At 38.9% G+C, this 27,120-nt stretch overlaps 1 protein-coding gene and 1 non-coding gene across 3 annotated transcripts in view; one reads left to right on the forward strand and one right to left on the reverse strand.

Annotated features, from left to right (window-relative positions):
• RRAS2 (RAS related 2) overlaps positions 1-27,120 on the reverse strand; it is a 69,660-nt gene that overhangs the window by 18,722 nt on the left and 23,818 nt on the right. The gene's annotated exons all lie outside the window — the stretch shown is intronic.
• On the forward strand, positions 23,531-23,602 carry TRNAK-UUU (transfer RNA lysine (anticodon UUU)). Its single transcript has one exon. It is a non-coding gene; the product is annotated as a tRNA-Lys (tRNA).

Genomic DNA, 27,120 nt, shown 5'->3' on the forward strand with positions numbered 1-27,120 from the left:
TTGTACATATACAAATTATACCTCTATAAAATGCATGAATGGTTCCCCACTGCTTATAGGATTCAGCCCTTTCTTTACACAGTTCACAAAGCCCTCCAGTTTGATGTGTGTTGCTCACCATTCAAAGTGTTATTTTTCACGACCTGAAACCCTTCTGCTGATTGCTCTTGCTCTTGGTTTCATGCATTTGTTCAACAATTATTTATGGGGCATCCCAGGGACAAGGTCCTTACTTTCACAGAACCCACTGCTTTTTACACATCTAGCAACTGTGCTGTGATTGGGGGCAAGGGGAATGGGGAGTATTAATCGTATTGGCCAAAGAACAGAAACAGCATGAAATGCGACTAACATGCTTGTTCAGAAGGCAACAAAATTTAAGCAGTTAATACTGCAGTCATACATAGGAACTATGTGTACAATTCACTTATAAACATAGAGCCCCAGCAATTTGCCTGAAAACAGTCTCTCTCCTGAAATTGAAAAAAGTTACCAACCACAGCCCAGAAAGGATATTTTGTAGCAGAAAGCAAGAAAAAAAAACCAAAACACAGCACTGCATTGTGGAAGACAGTAGAGGCTCAGGCAAGGGCAGGAAAGCACAGTGGACAAGAGTTCAGTCCACTGAAAGGGGTAATGAGGGTTGGGGGTGGAGAAAGTAATGTGCTTTCCTGAAAACACAGGAAAGGATGCATGGAGAAGAATCTCAGCCAGAAAGAAATGGAATGCCTCCTTTCAATGAGTGGGATGCCTTCCAGGTAGTAAGAAGGGCAAATGTGGACCTAAGTCTCTTTAAGGTTGTTAGGATTTATGGAGAAAAGTTTAAGATTAGGGAAGCCGTCCCATTCAGACAGGGAGACTTTCCCTGATAAACTCTGGTCTGAGTAGGGTTGTCCAAAGCTCTCAGTAACAGAATAGTGATAGCTGGGAATGTTATTCCTGCATATATGCCACCAGGTTGCACAACAGGAGCTCCGCTTGGCTTAAGAGAATTGCCACTACGTTCTCTTCCCATTCAAAGAAGTTGCCTTAAGGAAGATAAGGAGGAGCCCAGGGAGGAAAGAGAATAAGCTGAGGCAACTTCTGCATTTAGTGGGCAGGAGAGACAAGTCACTCTCTCCAGACACCGAGCTGCTGGTGAAAGTGTAGTTCCCAAGCACTGCCACAGAGCGGTGCCTGGTCTACACTTTGGGTTGGGTAATTTACTGGAGATTCTGGGAAACTCAGTAAATCCAGCTCACTGGTTAAAGTCCACCACCCTCGCATATAAAAAGGACAGGAGGTTAGACCTAAGGTGCCACTGGGGAGCTGTAAACAAATGACAGGGCATTTCTGAGCACAGCACGATTCTTAGGAGTCCTCTGAACACATAGGGTGCAGAAAGAAGAGGGGAAAGGGAGAGAGCAGAGGAAGGAAACTGGTTAAACAGTATGGGAAAACCTTGACAACTACTGAATCTGGGTAATGTGTATACGAGTGTATATTATACTATTCTCTCTACTTTTGCATATATTATTTTAAAAAATTTAAATCTGGTGGTAGCACATTAAATACTACAGGAAGGGTCAAATCAAGGGAAGAATATACTGGATCCTTTTTAGTCCTGAGCTTTCACCTCACTCTACTCAAGACCAACTAACTCACCTAGAAACTTGAATTTTTTTTCTTGGCCAGACTATTTTGCAGTTCTCTTTATGTTTTACTTTTTCACTTTGATTGTCCATGCTTCCCCCAACCCGACTAGAATATAAGATCCATGAGGACAGAGATTTTTGTCAGAGGTAGAGTGACTTGCCTAACGTTTAAAGAGCAAATCACCGGCAGATCCAGCACTAAAAGCAAGGTTTCCAGGCTTTTGGCCAATGTTCCTTCCGCTCTACTCACCCTGACTCTCCGGAGTTAAAGCACACTCATACACTCCTCCACTCCTGCTTCCACTGCTCCCATTTTAAACAAATGAAATATTCTCCATCACAGTAACAGGAGTCATCATTTATAGAGCATTTGTTATGTGACAAGCAGTTTATAACTGATACATATAAAATTTTCCCAATTAATTTTCACAATGATCCTTTAGATATATATTTCCCTCTTAACAGATTTTTTTTTTAAATGAGGCACAGAATTATGTTACCTCTTCCAGGTCACACAGCTAATAAGGAGAAGAACTACAATTTAAGTTCAGCTCTTATCCTCATGAATGTTTCAGAATTCCTGCTATTTAATATAATTCATAAAATTTCAAATCTTTCATTCCTTTATTGGCCTGTAAATAAGGAGTAAAAGTACCATGAAAAATAAAGAACAAGGAAAACCAAGACTAACAACTTCATGTTCCTTTCTTACCTTTCTTGAGATCCTGGTCACCTCTCCCTTTTCCCCCAAGCGACACACAGAACCCAGGTCATGAAACATTCTAGACACAAAATTCTGTGGTTCTCTGGCTCCTCTCCACTTTAAGTCAGTATTTTCCTATTATTATTTCTAGCCACAAAACCTGTATTGTTTTTTAAATTATGATCAAATAAACCCAAACATGAGGTTTTAGGAGGGCTTGCTTTCTATTAATACATGCATTTATAAAGTCTTCACTAGAAGCAGCAGGATGAGAAGAAAACGTATGGGCTACGGAGTTTGAGAGAACTGAAATTCAAACACAGATGCCATTCTACTTCCTCTTAGTTTGATTAACATCTCTAAAGCCCATTTTCTCAACAGAAAAGAGTGAGAACAGGGCTAATTTAAGGAGGGCATATTCCAGTGTCCACTTCAGATGTGGCACTGAAGGATAATGGAAAAGGAAGCCCAGAAGGCAGAAAGCGGGCACAAGGAAGGGGGATGGTGAAGGGTTAGGGCTGCTCACAGAGTTGCCCCGAGGGACTGAACAGCTGCAATCACCAGTGATGCTGTGTGTGCACCACTCCTCTTCCTGCTTATCCCGGCCCATTCCACCACTGGATCTTGGTGTGCAGCCGCCAGGGAGGCAGCAGAGTGAAGTGGGAAGAGCCTGAAGTGTGAGTCACCGACCAGGATACAACTCTACCACCTTTACCAGATGCGGGAAACTGGAGCACCTCATTTAATCTGCCTGAACCTCAGTTTCCTTGTCTGTAAGATGGAAATAATACTAACCTTGCCGGATTGTTGTAAAAAGTAAAAATAATGTATGTGGAGTATTTTTACAGCACAGCCTATGATACACAGTAAGCCTTAAGTTATAGCTAATGAAGCCCAAACCACATCTTACTTTCTTTGCAAGGCCTCCAGTACTCCAACCAGAAAATGATCTCGGTGTGCTCTGAATTCCTCTTACCCTTAAGGTGATGATAGTCTGGGTTTTCCCAACTTCAAATATTCTACCTTATCATTAAAAGTTGTGATTTGGAAAATACGTATATCAAGCTTTACGTATACCATGTAATTGGTACTTAAAATTTCCTTTATAATTGCTCATCTTTTCGTGTATGTGTATATATGAAGATATAAATGAAACACTGAGCTAATAAACTCAACAGGTTATAAGCATAAAACGTTCCTTCAAAGCCCTTCTGTGCGCAAGTTCTTCCTTGCACCTGAATGAAATCTAAGGCAAATCTCCTAATTTTTTCCAATCATTCTTCAATTATAAATAGTTGTTCAATTACTTTCAACCCCAAGAATATTGTGATTTCAATAATTAAGATGTCTATACAGATGGCTAGTAGGCACATGAAAAGATGCTCAATGTCACTAATTATTAGAGAAATGCAAATCAAAACCACAATGAGGTACCACCTCACACAGGTCAGAATGGCCATCATTAAAAAGTCTACAAATAACAAATGCAAATAAACATAGAAACAAACCTAAATGTCCATCGACAAATGAATGGATAAAAAAGATGTGGTACATATATACAATGGAATACTACTCAGCCATAAAAAAAAGAATGAAATAATGCCATTTGCAGCAACATGGATACAACTAGAGATTATCATACTAAGTGAAGTAAGAAAGAGAGACAAATACCATATGATATCAATTATATGTGTAAGCTAAAATATGGCACAAAGGAACCTATCTACAAAACAGAAACAGACTCACAGACACAGAGATCAGACTTGTGGTTGCCAAGGCGGAGGGGGGAGGGGGGTAAAGAGAGGGATGGACTGGGAGTTTGGGGTTGGTAGATGCAAACTATTACATTTAGAATGGATAAATAAGGTTCTAATGTATAGCACAGGGAACTATATTCAATATCCTGTGATAAACCATAATGGAAAAAAATATTAAAAAAGAATGTATGTATGTGTATAACTGAGTCACTTTGCTGTACAGCAGAGATTGGCACAGCATTGTAAATCAACTATACTTCAATTTTAAAAAACTGAAAAAAAAGAAAAAACATAATAATTAAGATTTCTAGTACAGCGTCTTAATTGCATTAGTCAATACTCATCTAAATTAAAGTTTCTTTCTCCCCTTTCTACACAGAGCTGAGACGTCTGCGATTGGACAGGGGTGGGGGGATAGTTAAGACCAGTCATCTTCTCTCTTTCCCCATCTTATTATGCATCTTTTCTACCCCCAGCAAGGCTGCCTCTGCTCTGGCTCCTTAAGGGCTAGAGCTGAAGGAGTGGGGAGAAGTAAGGGGGGTTGAAAAGACCACACCAATGAAATCTGATGTCCATGCTAACTTTCTCATGAGGGCCTACAGGCTTCCTGGAAGAGTACACCAGTGAGACCCTCCACGTGCAATTCCCAGGACATGAGTGAGTCCTGGCCATTTACACTTCCAACTCTCAATCCTTGGGGTTCCCATGGGCACCTCCCGATTCACAGCATCTTCTAGGTAGCCATGCACAGTGTCTCTTTTTAGAAGGCTTTTTAAGCTGGTTTCATCCAGAAACTCAGGGAAACCTACTGTCTTTCAAAGTGCATATTGCTAACTAAACAGCCCTCTTCCTTTCTCTCTGCTATCAATCCACAGATTCACATACTAATCCTTATGCTCTCCAAACACCTGGGGATACATGTCAAGTTCTCAGAATGATTCTATTAGAGCTTCCCCCATCATTAGGCTTCAATGAAGGGGGCTTAAGAGAAGCATCCTCTCCTCTCTGCTGAGTGTGGAGGCGGGAAAGGACAAAGAACACACAGCACACTGACAACTCTCTCCAAAAAACATCCTTGTCTCAGAACCCTTAACTCTCCACACTTCTACTTCCTGGAGATAAAGCATGGGCTAAATGTGCAATAGCAATTTAAGGCCACCTTCTATGCAAGTCCTTGAAATATGAGAGTCACTTGGCAACTACTGCTTTATTCCCAGCCTTTGGGGCTTCAAGAGAAACTAAAATAGGTTAGCGTTCCAGTTAAAATCCTGTTATATATGTCCAACTAGATTTGATGAATCCAAGGCCTACCTCACGCCTTTCACAACTTCTTTGGCATTAAGCAAGGTACTCTGCACAAACATAGTGAGAGCCTCAAAATATTTTCTGCTGGAAAACCCAGTAATTATGAAGATCATAATGAGGAGTTAGGAATTAATTTCCAAGAGCACTATAAGGACCCGGTTAGCTATCAGGAGCCTCTGTTTGCTAAAACAGGAGCCGTGCAAATTCCTCTGGTAACACTAGAGAAGACTACAGCAACTTCAGGCAGCTGTGAGCCAGAGTCGGGTGCTTCCTGGTGTCACTTTTTAACAGCAGCTGTCAAGTCACAGAGAACCTTTGTTCCCTGCAACACCCTCCCTTACTTTCATGTCAAGTGTTTCCAATATGCTTGATATTCCTTCACTCAAGTACATACTTTTTTCCTGATTGAAATGAGTATTTCATTTAATCTAACATGCATAATTACAGAGATCGCCATAATTTATCCTCCAGAACTCTAATGCAGAATAATAAAAGCTACCCTAAACCCTGTAATCTTTTAGCTTCTTTTTAACAAAACTTAGGTCTTCAGTCAATGTTGCTGTCTCAGACTGTCTAAAGCCACCATGTGCCTTTCATGTGACTTCTGTGCAATCTCAGCGATAATATACATACCTCAAGCAAAGTAACTGCTTGCAAATCAATGGGTCTAGTATGCACTAAGAAAAGTACAGTACGAAGTCAACTTACAAACTGGTTCTATTACAAAAGTTTGTTTCTAAAGTCAGTTATTTGGTGCTCATTTTCCCAGGGGAAAACTGTTCTAATCTGTGTTTAGGTCCATAGGCCAGACCACAAAAACTGCCGTTGAAATTTGGTCCTGAGCCAGTATTAACCCTGAGTCTAGACTCTGAAGCAGAGTCATCTGGCCCAAGAAGAAATGGGAAGAGTTTTGTTTCCTTTCCCAGAGTACAGAGCCAGCCAAAGCTACGCTTATAAGGAGGAAAAGCTTGTCTTGGGGCACCCCTTGTACACCCAGCCTCCTCATTCTGCCCCAACTCCCCACTACTACACTCTTACCCTAGCTCTCACCCAGAGGCACCAGGTAGACAATTATCGGTCCAAATGAGAGCACACTGCGGCATGAGACAGCTCACCCCAGCCCTGCAAATGCTTGCTCTTTTTCAAAAGCAAAATTCTAAACCAAAATGAACCTTCAGTAACATTTTTACCTCCGGTTCAAAAAGAAAAAGAAAAGCTTCAGACTCTGTGAAGGGAAAATTATTCCGGGGGGGTAAACCGCCATTTCATGATGCCAGCTCCCTGTATTCTTCACAGCTTTCATCCTTCCAAACCCACAGGCTTTAAAAGGAGAGAAGAAAAGAGAAAGGTTGTCCTCTTTCCACTTTCCCTGCCCTCCACCACCCTACAACTTGTAAAGCTAACCTATGGGGTAGACAAGATCACACAACATTTTCCATTCACAATGCCAGTGAGTGATTTTGAAAACTGTCAACAAGAGGGAAAGGGCTGCCACAGCTACAGCCACGATTCATATATACAAACTATTTGCATGTGAGTCAAGCTTGACTCAGGAGCTACCTACATAACTAGACAGTCATCCTTTAATGTTGGCATAATATTTACAAACCATTGAGCAACAATAAGCCAGTGGCCTCTATCATGTAGCATGATAAAGTTTATTTCACTTCCTTGAACTTAATAGTTGTTTGCTCTCATCCCCCATTACTGTAGTCTTATACAGATAACATATAAAGCCTACAGGAAGTTTTAAGGATAAGAACTAACAATTTTTTAAAAGCACAATGATAACTGGCACAGAACGAGTAATAGCTAAACAAAGAGGGCCATATAAGCCTGTGTATCATATGTACCTCACACCATCCCCATGGGAAATCTGAGTAAATCTCAGACATTCTCTTTTTCACACCAAGGCACAAGTCTTGTGTCTTTCAGTTCTTGCCTTGACTGAACCTTGCACTCCTAGGGAGTTTCCACACCCACCCCATCTTTTCCATCCCCATAGCTATTACCTTAGTTAAGTTAGCCTTTCTTACCTCTACCTCATGTGGACCACGGCTGCCTAAACAACATTATGCTGCCCTCAGTGGGACACTTTAGATGAACGAGGCTGCCCCTAACCTCTAGGGGCACAAAACTGTCCAGGCTTAACCTGGGTCCCATCTCTGCATCCTTCCTTTCCATATCAGGGTCCTCCCCACACTGGAGTCCCTTAGGTCCTCTCTGCAGGCTCAGCCCCACCACACAGACCTCAGGACCAGTATCAGCTTTAGGCAAGAAACATTTTCACCTGTTACAAGATCCACATTCAGAGTCTCAGCTTTGTTAGCTTTGTTACTCGTCTGACCTTGGCACGATACTACAATGCTGATAACTGCTTCTATTTTACTCCCAAACCCCAATATCACCATTTCTCCTCCCTTTTAATAGACCTTCCCAATCAACATGTGTTCCAGCTCTTATAATTGGGTTTCTTCTACTCTGAACTCTTTTCTTATAATAATCTGCTAAGTAACTCAGGCCATTCCTAGAACGAGGGCCACATTTTTGTTTGTTTGTTTGCTTTTAAGAGCATTATTGGGATATAATTCACATACCATAAAATTCACCCATTTAAAGTAGACTATTCAATAGTTTTTATTAACTTACAAGGTTATGCAGCCGCCATCACTATCTAATTCCAGAACACTTTCACCACCCCAAAAAGGAATCCTATACCCATTAGCAGTAATTTCCCATTTCGCCCATCCCCTCCCATTCCTATGGCCACTAAACGACTAATCTACTTTCTGTCTCTATAGGCTTGCCTGTTAGGGACATTTCATATAAATGGAATCATACAATATGTGACCTTTTGTCTCTGGCTTTTTCCACTTAGCATGTTTTCAATGTTCATCCAAGTTGTAGCATGTATCAGTACTTCATTTCTCATTCCTTTTTATGATATGCCATTATATGGATATATACCATACTATATTTATCCATTCATCAGGTAATGGACATTCGGGTTGCTTCCACATTTTGGCTATTATGAACAATGCTGCCATGACCATTCATGTACAGTCTTTTGTGTGAACATATGTTTTTGTTTTTCTTGGGTATATAACTAGTAGTGGAATGGCTGGATCATATGGTAACTCTATGTTTAACTTTTTGAGGAACAGCCAAACTGTTTCCCAAAGTGGCTGTTCCATTTTACATTCCCATCAGCAGTGTTCAAGGGCTCTCACTTCTCAATATCCCCACCAACACTTGTTACTGAACATCTGTCTCTTTGATTCTAGCCATCCTAGTATAAAGCAGTTATTTCTTTGCAGTTTTTTTTTTTTTTTTTTCTTTGCAGTTTTGATTGGCATTTCCCTAATGGAACGTTGAGCATCTTTTAAACATGCTTATTTGCCATTTGTATATCCTCTTTGGAGAAATGTCTATTCAAATCTTAGCCCGCTTTTAAAGTGGGCTGTCATTTTATTGTTGAGTGTAAGAGTTCTTAATATATTCTTCATACAAATCCTTTATCATATATACAACTTGCAAATATTTTCTCCAACAGTCCCATTATTTTATAAAATCTTCCTGCCAAAAATTAATACACAGTTCCTAAATCTCAACCATGAGCCAAAGTCCTGTTACCCACCAACAAGTTGCCATAATTCCAACTTCCATATACCCACATTTCTGGGTAATATCTGCTCCTGTGTTCCATCAGTCATTTGCACTATCCTCCCACTGTGTAGTGGATCTGCTGTGATGTTTGCCTAGAACAAAATTTCCATTGCCATACCCACCTCCCTAACACCCATCCACACCTACCCCAACCCTGAGCTTTCCCCATCACACTGAACTTCCTCTGCTTATGAAATGCCCTAGCACAGTTCCCTTGTGCGAGTATTTGGAGTCGCCCTACTTCATCAAATCTAAGATGCCGTCAATTCTAAGCCCATCATTATTTTATATGCCAAGAATGAAAAAAATGCCAAAACAACTATGGCACATCTTTAATTATGAAGCAGCTTAATGTCAGAGATACTAAAATGTAGAGGAGAAAAAATGTGTGAGTTAGAATCAATGAAAGATGGTAGTTCTAGACAACAACTTTATAAGGCTGGTGTTACTATTCCCGTTTTGCAGATAAGATCATTTAGACTCAGCAGTTAAGTGACCTGCCAAACGTCACAAGGTCAGTAGGTTGGTGGAACTGAGATCCAAATCCAGTCAGATCCAAATCTGACTCCAAAGCAATACTGCTTCCATTACATTTTCTTTAACCTGCCATATTAACATCAAAGCATCAGCATGCATCAGTTTAAAAAAGAAATCCTATTACTCTTAAAATAAGCTATTTTTTTAACTGTAAACTGCTATTGCCAAATAGGAAAGACAGTTAAAAACAGCTTTATTCAAAATGAAAACACTCCATTTCTACATTAAGAATAAAGGTCTAGGGACTTCCCTGGTGGTGCAGTGGTTAAGAATCTGCCTGACAATGCAGGGGACACGGGTTCGAGCCCTTGTCCGGGAAGATCCCACATGCCACGGAGCAACTAAGCCCGTGCACCACAACTACTGAGCCCATGTGCCACAATTACTGAATCCCACGTGCCTAGAGTCCGTGCTCCACAACAAGAGAAGCCACCGCAATGAGAAGCCCGCATATCGCAACGAAGAGCAGCCCGCGCTCGCTATAACTAGAGAAAGCCCGCGCACAGCAACAAAGACCCAATGCAGCCATAAATAAATGAATGAATGAATGAATGAAAAAATAAAGGTCTAATGGGACTTCCCTGGCGGTCCAGTGGTTAAGACTCTGCACTTCCTTCCACTGCAGGGGGCATGGGTTCGATCCCTGGTAGGGGAACTAAGATCCCACATGCCTAGCAGCACGGCCATAAATAAATAAAGGCAAGCCACAGATTGAAAGAATATATTAAAAAAATACATAAATAAAGGTCTAAGTATGGCAATATAAAAAAATACAAAAACATATACTCTTTGATCTAGCAATTTTACTTCTAGAAATTTATTCTACTGATACACCTGTGCATGAAAGAAATGACCTGTGCAAGGTCATTCATTACTGAATTGTTCTTAATTTTAAAAAACTGGAAGGACTTAAAATGTTCTTCAGTAATTGGTTAAATTATGAAACATTCATTCAATATGAATGCAGCCAATAAAAAAAAATTAAGAAGAATGACTTCATGTGCAGCCAATAAAAAAGAAGTAGAAGAATGACTTCACGTGCTAATATGGAGTAATCCACATGATACATCATTAAATAAACACACACAGTTTAAATATTTGCTTTATATACATAAAATATCTCTGGAAAGATACACAAGAAACTGTTATTTAACTTCAATTACCTGTGGAAAGAACTGGGTTGCTGGGAGACATGAGTGGGAGGGAAAATTAATTTGCAGGTTTTGAAATCTGAAACATGTGAATGAAAGAAGGAACCAAGGGAAAAGACCCAGACAGATTAAATATAGGCCCTTTAGTAATAAAAGCAGAGCACAGGAGTGTGAGGAAACCTAGATTCTAGTCCCAGCTCGACACCTAGATGAGTGTTCCTGGATGAGTCAACCTCTTTCCTGGCTTTTAGCTGTAAATGAGCAATTTCCTCTTCATGATCTTTTAAAAGATTCTTTCCAGCTCTCTAATTTTATTATGACATATTTAGCTCCCACAGTGTGTCAAATATAATTTGTAGGTGCTATTGAAAATGTCTTTGTTTTAAGTTTGTGGCACAATAGAATATCAGATCTTGAGTCAGGATGGTTTGCTTAAAGCCCTAGCTCCTGCTACTTTGTAGCTGTAGGATTTGTAGCAAATCACATCACTGACACCAAGTTCTATTATCTGTAAAGCTGAGATGATACCTATGTGATCTGGGGAAGGTTATTTAATCTCCTAAATCTCAATTTCCTGACTTGTAACATGACCATAATGATTCTTATTTGAAAGGGCTACTGTGCAGGTGAAACGACACTGTAAAGTACCCAGTACCCTGCTTAGCTCAAAATGGGCATTTGAAAATTGGTTCTCTTCCTCTCCAAACTTAGAAACAAAAGGCTGCCCTGCAAGCAGGGAGCTGACCAACTCACTTCTGGCTGTAACTTTTGCTCCCCAGAGCCTGGGTTGTTACTTCCTTTTTCACTTCCTTTCCCCTCTATCCACTGCTACCTACGAATATCCTATACCCCATTTTCATTTCTCATCTCTTCTAGAGCAGAAAAGGGGCCTATAGAAGCAAAACCAGAAGTAAAGGAGGGTGATGACTTTCCCAGCCCACATTCTACTAAACTTTTAAAACTTCCACATGAATCTTCCTTAGGTTCACTCACTAACCCACTCAATCTACAGATGCTAATGGAGTACCTACAATGTGTCAGGAGCTAAGGATGGAATCCCCGCTCTCACAGAGCCTGCGGTTTTTTGGCGGTTGACCATCAACAAATCAACAAACATAATGTATCAGAGATGATGAAAACTCTGAATAAAAATCAAGGGAGCTGACAGCAGCAGGACCTAGAGGGGAGGATGTGATAATGCAAAAGATGGCCAAGAAGGCGTCAGAGACAGTGTGACATCTAAGAGAATCTTGCATCAGTTGAGGGAGTGAGCCATGCTGCTACCTGGGGGCAGACCATGCCAGGCAGAGAGGACACGAAGTTAAAGGCAGTGAGGTGAGAGGATATGTAACACGTCAGAGGACCAGCAAGGAGGTCAGCATGACTACAACACAACAAGCAAACAAGTTCAGAAAGTTCACAGGGAGGCGGGCAGAGCCTTGAAGGTCTTGGTAAGCACTCTGGATTTTATTCTAAATGAAATGAAAACTACTAGAGAGTTTGATGCTCTAATCTCATCCTCTATTGGCTGTTGCTTTCCTTCCCAGTCTTACTATACATAATGGACAGAACGGTTATGATACTTCCTTTCAAAGAGATTAAGCCAAGATCCGTCCCACAGAGGGTCAATTATGCCTGAAAATTATTTCAATAGTACATCTTAAAATGTGTTAAATTGTTTTATAGGAATATACTATAAATGGAGGAAAGCAACATCGTAAGCTACCGCAGATACATATACAGATACGCATACACGCAAACAAGATGTTCGGGCAGCTTTGTTTGTTATTGTGAAAAACTATTGATAACTTAAATGTCCATAACAGGGAACAGTTAAATGAATTACAGTCTGTACATTATAGAACAGTATAGTAAACAGCCATTAAAGGGAATGAGGTAAGTCTCTATGTATGAATTTCAAGAGTGTCCATAAGGGACTTCCTGGTGGTTCAGTGGATAAGACTCTGCACTCCCAATGCAGGGGGCCCAGGTTTGATCCGGGGAACTAGATCCCACATGCATGCCGCAACTAAGAGTTCGCATGCCACAACTAAGGAGCCCACGTGCTGCAACTAAGGAGCTGGTGAGCCACAACTAAGGAACCCACCTGCCACAGCTAAGACCCAGCACAACCAAAGAAATAAATATTTTTAAAAAGGGGGGTGTGGTGGTGGGATGAATTGGGAGATTGCGATTGACATATATACATTAATATGTATAAAATAGATAACTAATAAGAACCTGATGTATAAAAAATAAATAAATAAATAAAATTTAGGGACTTCCCTGGTGGCACAGTGGGTTAAGAATCCGCCTGCCAATGCAGGGGACACGGGTTTGAGCCCTGGTCCAGGAAGATCCCACATGCCATGGAGCACCTAAGCCTGAGTGCCACAACTACTGAGCCTGCGCTCTAGAGCCCATGAGCCACAACTACTGAAGCCCACACGCCTAGAGCCTGTGCTCCACAACAAGAGAAGCCACCGCAATGAGAAGCCTGCGCACCACAACGAAGAGTAGCCCCCGCTCACGGCAACTAGAGAAAGCCCGCACACAGCAACGAAGACCCAACGCAGCCAAAAATAAATAAACAAATAAAAATTTTTAAAATAAATTAAATAAGTAATTTTTTTAAAGTGTCCATGATACATTAAGTTCACTTATTCAACAAGTATTTTGCCACTTTGAAACTGGGACATAGTCCTGAATAAGAATAAAACTGACATGGTTCTGGCACTTGCAGAACTTACTTTTTAGTGGAAGAGACAATACATAAACAAGCAGAATGAAGGTGACAATTTTTGAAATAAGTGCTACCAAAAAAAAAAAAAAAAAAAAAGAACAGACTCTTCTGGATAGAGAATGGGGGCAGGGGCTTTTAGAAATTACATTGTCAAATATTATAGCTATGGGTCTACAGCACAACTAAACTTTAAAAAACTACCTGAATGAGCCTATATTGTTGTTGTTTCATCCTAATAACAATAAGAACTTAATTCCTCATGACCTTCATATCTCAAAATGGGAGAGAAGGAGAGAATGCTCTCACCAGAGTGTCTCTCCAAACAAACCACATGCCAGGAGGCTGGGCCAGCACTTCTCAGAAAGTGGCTCTGTCTATTCACACCAAGGATCACCTTGCTTACTTCTGATTATCTAATCCCATTTATCCACCCTGCAATTCTCAGTAGTTTCTGTAAAGTCCCTCCTTGTGGCACACAAATTTAAATCAGACTAGATCACTGGATAAATTTAAACTCTTTTAAGTGGAGACAGACATGATTCATATCAAAAAGAACCATATAAACATTCATCTTACAAAAATACCCAACTATGTAGATTTAAAAAGCCAAGAGCTAAATGGCCTATGCTCACAGAATTCAAGACTTTGCTCACACCACTTAAAGTCACAAATTATAACTTGCCTGCATGTGTACAGCCTAATTTCACCGTGAAAGAAGGCCACATCAATTGCAAACCACATGAAGAGAAAGTAAACATGCAACTAAATTCTGAATCACATTTATATACATATAAGTCAGATTCTATAACTATTATTCCACTTAGTAAAAGTACAGTGCTTATTAGCAAATTTACAGTGCTTTACAGTGCTTATTAGCAAATTCAGGAAGGGGTTTACTCACTGTAGTGGGTTGAATTGTGGCACCCGAAAGAATATGTTTAACTCCTAACCCCTGGTACCTGTGAACATGACCTTATTTGGAAATAGGTCTTTGCAGATGCAATTAAGTTAAGGATCTCCAGATGAGATCATCCAGGACTTAAATCCAATGACTCTGTCTTTATAAGAGAAAAGAGTGGAAGATTTGAGACACACAAACACAGAGAAGACCCAGAAGGGAAGACCACGTGAACGCAGAGACAGAGATTAGAGTGATGCGTCCACAAGCCAAGAAACAGCCAAGAGCAGCCAACAATCACCAGAAACTGGGAGAGAGGCATGGAACAGATTCTTCCTCAGAGTCTCCAGAGGGAACCAACCCTGTTAGACAATTTGATTTGGGGATTTTGTCCTCCAGAACTGTGAGAATAAATTTCTGTTGTTTAAAACTATGAAGTTTGTGGTAATTTGTTATAGCAGACCTAGGAAAGAAATACACTGACCTATAAAATCTGACCTCCCCAATCTTCCTAATTATTTTCTGTATGTAGCTTATAAACCCAAGAGGGGTGAATGACAAAAGAGAATTTTTTTCTAGTCACAAGCTATTGGAACTCAAATATTGAGCCGTCTTCACAGTACTGGCACTACAACTTACTACAAAGATATATACACAGACACACGTAATAACTATCTTTCATTCTCTAAACTTGACTCAGTTATTTAACAAAAACACAAAAAGTGAATGAAGGTAAATGGAGTTAAATAGTTCCAAATTTCTAGCAGTTTGGGGAAAGCAGTCAAAATAATACTTTCTTTTAAAATATAATAAACCAATGGGACTTGCCTGGTGGTACAGTGGTTAAGAATCCGCTTGCCAATGCAGGGGACACAGGTTGGATCCCTGGTCCGGGAGGATCCCACATGCTGCAGAGCAACTAAGCCCGTGCACCACAACTACTGAGCCCGCGTGCCACAACTACTGAAACCCGTGCACCTAGAGCCCGAGCTCTGCAACGAGAAGTCACCGCATTGAGAAGCCCACACACCACAACGAAGAGTAGCCCCACTCGCCGCAACCAGAGAAAGCCTGCACGCAGCAACGAAGACCCAATGCAGCCAAAAATAAATAAATTTCTTTTTTAAAATATAAGCCAAGATTTAACAAGTTAATTTTATTATTTTCCATTTAGTTTCCTTATTACAAAATAATACATCCTCGTGGAAAATTTGGAAAAGTATATGAAAAAGAATTTTAAGTTCCTCTTTAAAATCAAAGCCTCTCTTCACGATTTCTCAACTTAAAATGTGAAACCAGACATGTATTTTCTACCCTGCAAGTTGAATAACCCTTTCTTAAATTGCTCGAATCAGGCCCATCATTAAAGGCCTTTGTTTACAATCAAGTTTGTATGGCAGTTACACAACTATGAAATTGAGAGTCTACAATGGAAATTCTGATCTAATTTTAACATAAGCCTTATAATTGAAACACACAAATGGGAACTACAAGGAGAGCTTTATTGTCATGGGGGTTTCCGACAAGGTGCTTTCCCTTGATCATTTTGGGTCCTGAACTGTTCTGGTCTCTAATCATAATTTACATATCAACTAAGCCCTCAATTTTAGAAATAATATTTTCATGTGCAGAAAAGCAATAGATGAAGATCAAAGTATCAACAAATTTTATTCAAGAGTTTCTGACTAATGATCTCCCATATTTCCCTTTCATATTATTTTCTCAAAAGTAACTATCAAATAGACAACACAAAAAGCAGGTAAAGAGGAACACCTAACAGCTGCCATGCAATAGCAAAGGCTGAAACACTGAGAATGAAAATAAGCTTGAAACTTTTTGCCAAACCAAATCTCTGAATGCAGGCACATTGCTTAATGTTTTATTTAAACAGTGATGTTTTTGTTAAAAACAAAAATTTCACTAACTCCAGGTACATTTTTAAACTGTTGTGCCATTTAAATATGTTTATTCAATATCACACAGCATCCCCACACCCTAAGTGTGGGCTGCACATAATGACTTCCCTCCAAAGAATACGGAAAAAAAGCAAGAGGAGACAAGTAACTTTACAGTGGAGAAACCAAACAAACACTACCTCAGCCAGATGATCAAGGTCAACATCAACAGTCATAAACCGTGCTGATGGTATGTACCCTTGATGTGATGTGATGTGATGAAAATGGCACTTTACCTCTGTGGTCTTCCTCCCCAAAACCCATAACCCTAGTCTAGTTATGAGGAAAACATCAGACAAATTCCAATAGAGGGGCATTCTACAAAACACTTGACAAGTACTCCTCAAAATGGTCAGGGTCACCAAAAACAAGGAAGGTCAGCTAAGAGGAGCCTAATGAAACATGACAACTAAATGTAACGTGGTGTCTTGGTGGGATCCTGGAACAGAAAAGGGATATTAGATAAAAACTATGGAAACCTGAATGAAGTATGGACTCTAGTTAATAAAAATGTATCAATGTTGGTTCAATAATTACAACAAATGTTCCATATAAGATGTTAACAATGGGGGACCGGGTGCCGCCAGTATATGGAAACTTTGTTTTATCTTTTCAATTTTTCTGTAAATCTAAAACTCTTCTAAAAAAAATAAAGCCTATTTAAAAATTTTACATGGCAGTCATTTCCAGAAAAAGTACTAATTAAGGTCCTAGATCAGACTTTTCTAATCCCTCACGCGTAAAAGCTTAACTTAAGGAAACAACTAGATCCACTAAGCAGTTTCTTCTTTTTTTTTTTAAATGGAAGATGCATGAGTAGATTGATTGATTGATTGATTGATTGACTGATTTATGGCTGCGTTGGGTCTTGTTGCTGTGCGTGGGCTTTCTCTAGTTGCAGTGCCCTGGGGCTACTCATTGTTGTGATGCGCGGGGTTCTCATTGCAGTGGCTTCTCTTGTTGTGGAGCACTGGCTCTAAGTGCGCAGGCTTCAGTAGTTGTGGCACAGGGGCTCTAGAGCGCAGGTTCAGTAGTTGTGGCGCACGGGCTTAGTTGCTCCACGGCATGTGGGATCTTCCCGGACCAGGGATCGAACCTGTGTCCCCTGAATTGGCAGGCAGAGTCTTAACCACTGTGTCACCAGGGAAGTCCCAGCAGTTTCTTCTAGCACCAAGATTACATCTAGATTTTGCAAGACTGATAATTAAGGTGCTCAGGGGCAAGATAAAGGGAGACTAGATCTACCCCACCTTCTCAAGCAAACATTTGGTATTTTATGATAAGGATGTGAAAACCCAAAGTCTCATAATCACAGAGCTATTTGTAAAGCAGATAATTTTAAACAAAAGAAAGGTAATTCAGAAGAGGATTCTTCTAAAGCACAAGCCTTGAGCAAGAAGTCTGGCCTTCCATCACCAGGGACTACACATTATGTCCCTAAGCAACTGACTCCCCCTCCCCCCCTCCCCCCACCGTTTCCTCATGTACATAATGGAAAGTGATTTTGACACCATGCAATATCCAAAGGATGCTCAAAATATAACAGTATATCATAAAAATATAACATTCTTACTCTTTCACATCACTGTCATCTGCTAAAAGCAACCAATTCAGGTAAAATGTATGTAATACTTTGCCTGTGAGGTATGCATCAGTACTAAGCAAGAGAATCAACCAAAAGAGAAGAGGTGCAAAGGAGGGGAAGTAGAAGTAGCATTTAACTACTTATCAGCAATTACCAGGCCCTCCTTTTAGATGTTTCTCCCTGCAAAAGTGTCCTAGTGAAAGTCTCATTTTAACTAACGCTTACTGAGATGATCTTAAAAATTGATACACTGTAGTTCAGCAAAAGCAGAGGCTCTAAATGCAAATCAGACATTGGAGATAACAAAAGTAAATGAGTATCAGTTCTTACCCTCAAGGAGTCTACTCATCCTCAAGTAGGAGGCAAGACAAGAAAACAAGTACAATCTTTTCTTGACTCAAGGATGCCATCAATTGGAAGATGCATCCTAATTACAAGGATATTAAAACAAGAATTTTTTAATGTGTCTTAGAATGGATAAGATACTATAGTTTCTGAATGATAAGCCCTAGGTAGGTCAGCATAAGAAACTACATGGGAGCACAGATACGAATGTTCTACCATCTGACATTGCTATCTTTATGGGGGTAGGGGGGACGGGGGTAGGTATGAGCAGTTCCACAGATTCTTAATCCTATAAATCAATGGGAAAAATAGAATTCAAAATGTATACATCTTGCCAGGAACAGCTTTATTTATAAAAGGCAAGACAGACCTGTAAAGATGCAGAATACCTTTATTAATAATAATTATTAAAGCCAACATGAATAAATTCATACTGACATTTCACTTAATTATTTGGGAAACAAAATTCACAGGTAATTTCTTTACCTAAGAAGAAAAGCCTTTTTATCAACAAGATACTTAGAAGATGAGAGAAGTTAACAGTTTTTCCTCTTGATCTTCCTCTATAAAACAAATCATAGTAAAGCTTTTAGTGTATGAAGGGAGACAGTCGTAAAATAAACTACATTTCTAAAAGAGAATTGGGTTCTTTTCAGAGATAGCAGAAAGAACAAAACATTTTCATGATGTTTTTCCCTTCAGTTAGGACTAAAGCTCTACTTTAGGACAGGAAAACCCTGTTTTTGCAAAAAACTCCTTTAAGGTCATGCACATAAACCCTGGAGAAGTATTTGCTGAATGAATGAAATCATTAGCCCAATAAGTCCTATTTGGATGTTCACTTCTTTTTAACAGTAAAGTGCCCAGAGATGAGATGGCACCTGTTCAATCAGGTGCCCTAATGAGAGAAGTAAAAACCCTTCTTTCACAGCAGGACTCCTGTATCCAGCCAGGTGAGGCCCTCACTCAGTCTCCCCTGCTGTGGTTATCCCAGCAAAGAGCCCAGCTCAGCCAGGCCATGGAGCAGCTAAGACAGAAGAAATGTTTCCAGAGGAAGGCAGACAGTGTTACAGTAAAGATAACCCAAGCAGAGACATTTTATTGATTCTTAGATTCCCCACTTTGGGGGCTATTCAAAAGTAACTTTAAATCAGACTTCTAGAAAAATTAAGTTTCACACTTCCAACTCCTTCAGGGAAACATATCTGTACACCTTAAGTCACAATACCTCTATAGAGTTCACTATGTGCCAGGCACTAGGTGCTTTACAAATATATTAATTGAAACTTCACAATAAGTCCATGAAGTAGGCAGTTACTCTTATTACAGTTTCCATCTTACACGTGAGGTAAGGGAGACATAAGAGGTTAAGTAACTTGCCCAAAGCCACAGGACAGTAAGTGGTAGAGTGGAGATTGATTCCAAGCAGTCTGGCTCAATTCTATGTCCCAAACCACTACGTTACACTGAGAGCTACCTGCAGAAAACAAATGGATTACCCCTATTTTCTCTATATTTATGGAGTACCAATGTCCAGACCTCAAATCCTTCTCCCCACAGGCGTCCGTGAACCCTGACATCGGCAATAAGCTGGCAAACAGGCGAAGTTTTTCCTAGGTACATAAGTATGACTTGCATTGCAATAAACACAGATATAAACTATCCAGACTCCCTTCTGCCTTCTAAGAAAGAGCACAGGAAACTGCAAGCTTACCATACATACTGAAGGATTTCTCCTTCCCCTTTAAAGTATTATCAAAATATCTCACACCCAACACTTAACGGATAAAAGGCCATGATCCTATCCAAAAGGCTTATGGTAGAGAGACGCAAGTATTAGTTTTATTTTTCCTACTGCAAAAGAACTGTGTGAGTAAAACAATGAAACTTGCTGGATAAACTAACAAAAACAGATGTAAAAGAATCCAACATGACACGATAAAGGGTGTTAGTTCCACATTGTGAGGCCTAAGATCTCTTACCTTAAGGTGCTCAAAATATGTAAGCTATCTGCCCAAAAGAGAAAAACAAAGAGCTCACTAGAGAAATGATAACAAAATATGACTATAAAAATACTAAACACCTCATTGTAATTGTTATATATTTACAATGAACTAGTCATTGTGAAAATGTTTAAGAAGCTACACAGATTGCCAACAAACACATGAAAGAATGCTCAACATCATTAATAATTAGAGAAATGCAAATCAAAACTACAATGAGATATCATCTCACACCAGTCAGAATGGCCATCATCAAAAAATCTAGAAACAATAAATGCTGGAGAGGGTGTGGAGAAAAGGGAACACTCCTGCACTGTTGGTGGGAATGTAAATTGATACAGCCACTATGCAGAACAGTATGGAGGTTCCTTAAAAAACTAAAAATAGAACTACCATACGACCCAGCAATCCCACTACTGGGCATATACCCGGAGAAAACCATAATTCAAAAAGTCATGTACCAAAATGTTCATTGCAGCTCTATTTACAATAGCCAGGACATGGAAGCAACCTAAGTGTCCATCATCGGATGAATGGATAAAGAAGATGTGGCACATATATACAATGGAATATTACTCAGCCATAAAAAGAAATGAAATTCAGATATTTGTAGTGAGCTGGATGGACCTAGAGTCTGTCATACAGAGTGAAGTAAGTCAGAAAAAGAAAAACAAATACTGTATGCTAACACATATATATGGAATCTAAGGAAAAAAAAAAAAAGGTCATGAACAACCTAGGGGTAAGACAGGAATAAAGACACAGACCTACTAGAGAATGGACTTGAGAATATGGGGAGGGGGAAGGGTAAGCTGTGACAAAGTGAGAGAGTGGCATGGACATATATATACTACCAAATGTAAAATAGATAGCTAGTGGGAAGGAGCCGCATAGCAAAGGGAGATCAGCTCAATGGTTTGTGACCACCTAGAGGGGTGGGATAGGGAAGGTGGGAGGGAGGGAGACACAAGAGGGAAGAGATATGGGAACATATGTATATGTATAACTGATTCACTTTGTTATAAAGCAGGAACTAACATACCATTGTAAAGCAATTATACTCCAATAAAGATGTTAAAAATAAAATAAAATAAAATAAAATAAAAAATAAAATGTTTAAAAAATGATACCCAAAAAAGAGTCAGTGTGAGAATATAAAGATGAGTTAAATAAAGGTCTTCTTGCATAATTCAATTTATTTAGTTGTAGCATTGCCCACCCACCCCATCCCAAAAAAAAGCCACACTCATTTGAAGTCATTTTATCTCTTGCTATCTCCTTTGCAGTGAGTCTGCAAAGTTGTGATGCATGGTGGTGATCCTATTCATTGAACAGAAAGCAACTGAGTGAAACATACAAGCAACTAAACCCCTGGCACCCTGTAAAACCACAAGAGAGAAATATCTTTTTTCCCATGTTCTAACAGATTTTTAAAAAGCCCTTTTCTTAAGCAGCAATATACCTAGAATGACTGCATGCTTGTCTAGAGTCACATGCTCTCTACCAAAAGTCAGAAGTCAGTTGACACTGAGACTGGAAATTAATCCAGTCAAAAATTTTAGATGGACTTTTAAGCAATTCTCGTTTATTTACTTAGAACATTTAGCTAATTTCAATCTGTAAATAAAAGTATCAGAAAGGTTTTTTTTCTGTAGACCTTAGCTTTCATAGTTAAAAGAGATTCCCCATTCCCCAGAGATTCCCCTTAATCAAATTTTTGTTTTCAGAAAAAGTTATGCAAAAACATTAGCTAAGAATGGCTTAAGATAAAAGCACAGGAATGGAACTTTTCTAAAAGGCACTAAATATACTGTCAGTTTATATAAAGTATCATGGATTGGTAAAAATAAAAATACCAAATAATTTAAATTTATTTTAAAATTCATCTCTCAAGACCCTGACAACCAATCATGAAAAGAAGCATGATATAAAATAGAAAAATACTTTGAAAATTTGAGTTAATGTTCATAGTAACTTAAGCAACTTAATGATAAAAGATAAACTGATTGTAAACAAGTAAATGCAAAGTCGATACTTTAAAATCTTTAGGTAATGTCCATACCATCTCTCCTTCTGCTAGCATGACTAATGAGAAAACCTAAATTTTCTCTCAATTAATTTCCCTTCATGGAAGGGTGGTGGAACGTGGCCGGGAATTCTGCAAGGATGGCAGTGGAGTCCCTCATTCTTTATACTGACACTCTGAAGAATGATCAAAAAGTATCAAAATACCTGACATCCCTGCACAGGGTGTGGGTGGAGCCTAAATCTGTTATTTGTTATTTCTGCCCTGTCTTGTCTTCTGTTAGTGCACATTTGCTTGATCATTCGGAAGCAAGTGGGAGTAGAGAGAGCAGGGGGCTGTCAACCTGCTAAGACCACTTTAGCCCACCTATGACCACTTCGGCCTGGTTGGAGGGACCCCTCTTAATGAGAGAAGTCTCAGATTTAGCTCCCTTTCCACCCTCCAGCTTGTTCCTAATTGAAATTCTGACTCTTCCTGAAATTCTGCATTTCCTATGTTTTCTTATCAGTAAATGCTCCCTTCTCTTACTTGAGCTCACCCTTGCTTGGGGATAGGGTAATTAGGAAGCGTGAATAATTCTAGGACCAATAAAGGAGGAAAAATTAAGAAACAACAGAACCTTGTTACACATACACAAAAAAAAAACAGGTCCAGAAGTTGTAAAAGCCAGTTCTACCAAACTCTGAGGGAGCAGGTAATTCCAGTATTACAAAAATTCTTCCAGAGAACAGAAAAGGAGGAAATACTTGCCAACTCATGAGGCCAGTATAACCTAGATACCAAAACCAGACAAGGACATTAAGAAAAATGAAAATTATAGGCCAACTTCACAAAAAAAACATAGATACAAAAAAATTAAAAGCCCGTAAACAAAATATTAGCAAGCAGAATCAATCCAACAGTACATAAACAAGAATATACATTATGACTGATGACAGATGTATCCCAAGAATCCAGGAATATAAGGATACACAGACTTTTTGAACAAATTACAAACATAATTCACCACATGAGCAGATTAAAGGAAAAACAATATGATCATAAGAAATACAGGAAAAGCATGAGAAAATGTCACATTTATCTTAAAAATTCATAGCAAGGGGGACTAGAAGGGAACCAAAAACCTACAGCAAACATTTTTTTAACAGTGAAACTCTTTAAAATCAAGAATAAGAATGTCCACTATAATGGAGGTTTCTTAAAAAAACTAAAAGTAGGGAATTCCCTGGTGGTCTAGTGGTTAGGGCTCGGCACTTTTACTGCCAGGACCCGGGTTCAATCCCTGGTCGGGGAACTAAGATAACACAAGCCACGCGGTGCGGCCAAAGAAAAAAGAAAAGAGAAAAAAGAAAACTAAAAGTAGAACTACCATATGACCCAGCAATTCCACTTCGGGGTATATATCCAAAAAAACAAAAACACTAATTCAAAAAGATGCATACACCCCAGTGTTCACAGCATCATTATTTACAATTGCCAAGATATGGAAGCAACCTAAGTGTCCATGAACAGATGAACGGATAAAGAAAATGTGGTATATACATACAATGGAATACTACTCAGCTATAAAAAAAAGAATGAAATTTTGCCATCTGCAGCAACATGGATGGACTTGGAGAGTATTATGCTAAGTGAAGTAAGACAGAGAAAGACAAATACTGTATATCACTTATATGTGGAATCTAAAAAATAAAACTATTGAATACAACAAAAAAGAAGCAGACACAGATACAGAGAACAAACTAGTGGTTACCAGTGGGGAGAGGAAAGGGGGGAGGGGCTTTAAGGATGGGGATTAAGAGGTACAAACTATTAGGTATAAAATAAGCTACAAGGATATACTGTACAACACATGGAATATGGACAATATTTTAGAATAACTATAAATGGAGTATAACCTTTAGAGATTGTGAATCACTATGTTGTACACCTGTAACTTACATGATATTGTACATCAACTATACTTCAATAAAAAAAAAGAAAGAATGCCCACTGTTACTACATTATATTGGAGATCTTAACCAATGCAATAAATCAAGAAAACAAAATGATATGAGAATTAAAAACAGATTACAGTTAGAACAGTCCTTAGAGTTTCCTGAAAAGACTCTCTCCCAGGTTATAATCCTCAGGTTGGTGCGAATAAAATTTTCCATTTCTTTCTTAAACACACACACACACACACAAACGGTTGACCCTTGAATAACACAGGTTTGAGCTGCATGCGTCCACTTATATGTGAATTTTTTTTAATAGCAAATACTACAGTACTACATGATCCATGGTTGGTTGACGGAGGAACCACCTTTACGGAATGCCAACTAAGTTATACCTGGATTTTTCCACTGCAAGAAGGGTCGGGCATCCCTAACCCCTTCATTGTTCAAGGGTCAACTGTATTTGATGATGTGATTATCTACGTAGAAAACCCTACAGAATATACAAAATAATTATGGGAAATAGAGCTCTGCAAGGTATTCGGATACCTTGCAAGGTATTTGGATACTTGAATACCCAAAACTAAATCTACATAACCCCCAGCCAAAAATAAGCCATTTCTGTATACAAGCCATTAGAAAACTTAAGTCAAATAGAAGATCCATTTACAATAGCAACAGCAAATATATGATAACTGGGAATAAACCTAATAAAATATGAAAAGAAACTATAAAGCCAAACAAAGGCCAAAAAGGAGAAGGGAGGGAGAGAGGGAGATACACATGAATGGAAAAGCATTCTATGTTCATGGATAGAATTGTCAAAATGTCAATTTTCCCTTATCTGATACAATTTAAAGTTGAAAAAGCTCTCAGGTTTTTCATGGAACTTGCAAACTGATTCTAAAATTTATAAGCAAGACAAATACCCAAGAAATTCTTTACAAGAGTGATCTCTATGAAAATTTTTTGTTTTGTTCAGTGCTATTTTCCCAACACCTACACAATTCCTGGCACAAAGAAGTTGCCCAATAAGTATTTGTTCAATGAAACTTGCATTGTATATGTATAGCTGATGCACTTTGTTATAAAGCAGAAACTAACACACCATTGTAAAGCAATTATACTCCAATAAAGATGTTTTAAAAAAAAAAAGAAACTTGCATTGAATGAACACAGCAGTGAAGCTCATCCTAACCATTCATGAAATTAAGATAGAGTGGAACTGATACAGGAATAGGCAAAAAGACTAATAAAACAGTAGGTCCCCCCCAAAAAAATTCCACATATATGAAATTTGATATATAAAGAAGCAGAATAACAGATCATAGGGGAAGGTTAGAATAAATGATGCTGGAACAACTGCTCATGCATATGGGGAAAAGTGAAATTAGGAGGAGGAGATTATAAAAGACCTATAAAATCTATAAATACAGCATGCATTAGCTCTAGAACCACCCTAGAGGCCTCACAAATTTTGATTTTCTAAATATATTTAGATGCTATTCTAATAGAGAGAATACGTAGTACTTTGCCTGGAAAAGTAGTGCTCAGTAATGTAAGTGCTTACTACATATTAGCTATTATTACATCTGAGCTCTCAAACACCTTCTTGTGATGCCTTGCTTCAACTACTTCCTAGCTTTCTGACCTTGGAGAGGTTACCTGATTTCTGAGCTTCATTTTATTCATCTACAAAATGAGCTTACACTAATACTCACCTCAACAGAGTTAACTGTCTGGTGGAGTTTTCTTGTTTGTTTGTTTTTTTTAGAATGCCATTAAACTTGTGGATTGACTTCTAGAATTGACACAGTTAAGAACCTGAATCTTCAAATCCAAGAATATAGTGTGCTTTTCTATTTACTTAGGTCTTCTATGTGAAATGTGGTAGCATTCTCAGGTTTCCTGATATAGATGTTATACATTTTTTTAAGCATGTGGAAGAACTGTCTCTTTGTTTGCTGTTGTACAACAGATCTCTTCTTCCAATATATTTTCGATGTGGTTTGGAAAACGATAATTTTTGCATAAAATACCACTGTCCAATTATGAAATGGAGTGGGGGCTGGGGAAGAAGCAGCAATTGATCCCATTGTGAGGGAAGATGGAGTTTAGAATCTCACTAGGCATCTCCCGACTACTTCCTCAAATTTAAGACCTTCTGTCTGGGAATATTATAGGAAAGCATTAGGCAAAACACAGACATATGAGAATCTCTTCAAGAGAGTTTGGTTTTCTTTCCTTCAATAGCACTAAAAATGACCTCATTATCCCATGGCATGGAACATGAAAATATCAGTGAAGGCTTCAACAGAATATGTGCAAATCTAAAAAGCTCAGGGCATATACCTAATGCTTTACTTATTTTTCATAAAACCAGAAACAGTAATAACTTAAAACTACAAGTAACTAGATTATATACCTTCTAAAACGCTGCTGCTACTAAGTAATTTTTAACATTCTGTACATTGAATTTCTGTGCCAGGAAGTATGCAATTGCTAACTATTTTACATGATGCTTCTATTTTTTTAAATATTTGTTTGTTTATTTGGCTGCACAGGGTCTTCCTTGCTGCATGCAGGATCTTCAGTCGTGGCATGTGAACTTCAGTTGCAGCATGCGAACTCTCAGTTGCGGCATGTGGGATCTAGTTCCCTGACCAGGGATCGAACCTGGGCCCCCTGCATTGGGAGCGCAGAGTCTTAGCCACTGGACCACCAGGGAAGTCCCGATGCTTCTATTTTAAATAAAAAGTTATGGCACATACTAGATTAAACTACACTAATTGTTGTGAGATTGAACCTTATTTCAGGAAATATAAGCTTTCCAATGCTAATAAAGTTTTGGAAAAGATTGTAAATATTCAACATA

The sequence above is a fragment of the Eubalaena glacialis genome, chromosome 10, assembly GCF_028564815.1.
Source record: "Eubalaena glacialis isolate mEubGla1 chromosome 10, mEubGla1.1.hap2.+ XY, whole genome shotgun sequence".
Taxonomy (NCBI): Eukaryota; Metazoa; Chordata; class Mammalia; order Artiodactyla; family Balaenidae; genus Eubalaena; species Eubalaena glacialis.